Genomic DNA, 3,138 nt, shown 5'->3' on the forward strand with positions numbered 1-3,138 from the left:
TGCATCCACATATGGGGTATTTTCTTACTCAGAAGAAATGGGGTTACAAATTTTGTGGGGCTTTTTTCCTATTTTCCCTTGTGAAAATTAAATATTTAGGGTAACACCAGCATTTTTGCCGCAGCTCATACTTGAAGCAGGAAACTCACTGTAAACCTGCCCATGTGAATGTATCTCATACATTCACATGCGGGGCAAACCTCCAGCTGTTTCAAAACTACAACTCCCAGCATGTACTGACAGACCGTGCATGCTGGGAGTTGTACTTTTGCAACAGCTGGAGGCACACTGGTTGGAAAACCTTCAGTTAGGTTCTTTTATCTAACTCAGTATTTTCCAACCAGTATGTCTCCAGCTGTTGCAAAACTACAACTCCCAGCATGTTCTGATCGCCGAAGGGCATGCTGGGAGATGTAGTTATGCAACAGCTGGAAGTACGCAACTACAACAACGAGACAGCTGTTTGGGTATGCTGGGATTTGCAGTTTTGCAACATCTGGAGGGCTACAATTTAGAGACCACTGCACAATGACCTCCAAACTGTGGCCCTCCAGATGTTGCAAAACTACAAATCCCAGCATGCCCAGACAGCAAACTGCAACTCACCGGCTTCCGTAGGATCCAGAGAGCCGCATCGCCGCCCTCTGCTGCCGCCGTTCGCCTCCCGCTGCCGCCGCAGATGGGTAAGTGGATTCGGTGCCATACCTCATCGGTTTCCCTGTTGTGCTTTGCCTACTGTCGGTGTGCAGAACGGGGAAATCGAAAGTTAAGCCCCCCGCCTTCTTGACAACCCATAGAAGGGATAGGAGGGGTGGCCCCCCTGCCACCTCACTCCTATCCCTTCAGGGGGATCGTGGGTGTCTTGGACAACCCCGATCCCCCTTATTCTCCGGGTCACCGGAGACCCGTATGACCCAGAATCGCAGCAAAGTGAATTCACCGGTGATTTCCGTCGATCGCCGACATGGGGGGCCTGATGACCCCCCTGGGCATTTGCACGGGGTGTCTGCTGATAGATATCAGCAGTCACCCTGGTCTGGTCCCCGCCCGGCGTGTGGCAGGGACAGAAATTCCCACGGACATACGTCCTTGGTCCTTAACCACCATGTAGCTAGGACGTACGCGTACGTCCTTGGTCCTTAAGGGGTTAAATACCTGGGGATACAGATATTGAGGAGTGTACAGGAGTTCCATCAAGTAAATATCTTCCCTGTGATAAGGGAAGTGGAAAGGAAGGCTATAGCCTGGAATAAGCTACCAATCTCTAAAGCAGATAAAATAGTACTTATAAAAGCTGTTATGATTCGGCTAGCTGGATGTGGATCCTCTGTGTCAGCGAGGGATTGGCGTGGACCGTGTCGGTGGACTGGTTCTAGGGTTGCTACTGGTATTCACCAGAGCCCGCCGCAAAGCGGGATGGTCTTGCTGCGGCGGTAGCAACCAGGTCGTATCCACCGGCAACGGCGCAACCTTGCTGATTTCTGAGAAGGCGTGGGACAGAAGGACTGGACAGAGGCAAGGTCAGACGTAGCAGAAGGTCGGGGCAGGTGGCAAGGTTCGTAGTCAATGACGATAGCAGAAGATCTGGAACACAGGCTTTGGACAACACTAACGCTTTCTCTGGCACAAGGCAACAAGATCCGGCCAGGAAGTGCAGGGGAAGTGAGGTTAAATAGACAGGGAGCAGGTGGAGGCTAATTAGACTGATTGGGCCAGGCACCAATCATTGGTGCACTGGCCCTTTAAATCTTAGAGAGCTGGCGCGCGTGCCCTAGAGAGCAGAGCCGCCTGCGCCAGAACGTGACAGCCGGGGACCGGGACGGGTAAGTGGCTTGGGATGCGATTCGCGAGCGGGCACGTCCCGCTATGCGAATCGCATCCCCATCGTGAATGTCAGTGCAGCGCTCCCGGTCAGCAGGTCTGACCGGGGCGCTGCAGAGAGGAGAACGCCGCGAGCGCTCCGGGGAGGAGCAGGGACCCGGAGCGTTCGGCGTAACAGTACCCCCCCTTAGGTCTCCCCCTCTTTTTGTCTACTTGTCCCTTCAAATGATACGAGAACATAGGGGGCGCCTCTTGAGTTTCCTTCCGGAACAAAAAGAAGTCCTGGGTAGCTACATCAGCGGCCGGTAATCCAGAAGAAGTGGGAATGGGGAGGGGGGGCAGAGGGTGAAGCTTGTCACGGGGCAGAGTGTTACCAGGACGGGGGCTATGAAGAGGCACGGCACAGTCCTGATAGGCCTTGGGGAGACCAGGCACAGGAGGAGACACTGAGGCCCGACAGACGGGACTGGGAGCAGACGTGAGGCATTTCTTGTGGCAAGCAGGACCCCAATTCTTGATCTCCCCGGTGGTCCAGTCAAGGGTGGGAGAATGATGCTGGAGCCATGGCAGACCGAGGAGGACTTCAGAGGTGCGGTTGGGCAGGACAAAAAATTCAATTTTCTCGTGATGCAGTCCAATGCTCATAAGCAAGGGCTCTGTGCGGTAACGCACAGTGCAGTCCAACTTCACTCCGTTGACCGAAGACGGGTCACCGGGATGCAGAACCTATTAACCAAAGAGGCCAGAATAAAATTTCCAGAAGAACCAGAGTCCAAGAAGGCCACGGCTTAGAAGGAGGAGTTGGCAGAAGGAGAAATCCGCATGGGCACCGTGAGACGTGGAGAAGCAGACTTCGTACCAAGAGACGCCACACCCATGTGAGCTGGATGCGTGCGTGTGTTTCCCAGACGTGGAGGACGAATAGGGCAATCCACCAAGAAATGTTCGGTACTAGCGCAGTACAGACATAAATTTTTATCCCTACGGCGAGTCCTCTCTTCATGGGTCAGGCGAGACCGATCCACTTGCATAGCCTCCTCGGCGGGAGGCACAGAGGTAGATTGCAAAGGATACTGTGAGAGAGGTGCCCAGAGATCAAGGTCTTTTTCCTGGCGGAGCTCCATGTGTCTTTCAGAAAAACGCATGTCAATGCGGGTGGCCAAATGGATAAGTTCATGCAGGTTGGCAGGAATCTCTCGTGCGGCCAGCACATCCTTGATGTTACTGGATAGGCCTTTTTTAAAGGTCACGCAGAGGGCCTCGTTATTCCAAGATAATTCGGAGGCGAGAGTACGAAATTGGATGGCGTACTCGCCT

The sequence above is a fragment of the Hyla sarda genome, chromosome 7, assembly GCF_029499605.1.
Source record: "Hyla sarda isolate aHylSar1 chromosome 7, aHylSar1.hap1, whole genome shotgun sequence".
NCBI classification, from domain to species: Eukaryota; Metazoa; Chordata; class Amphibia; order Anura; family Hylidae; genus Hyla; species Hyla sarda.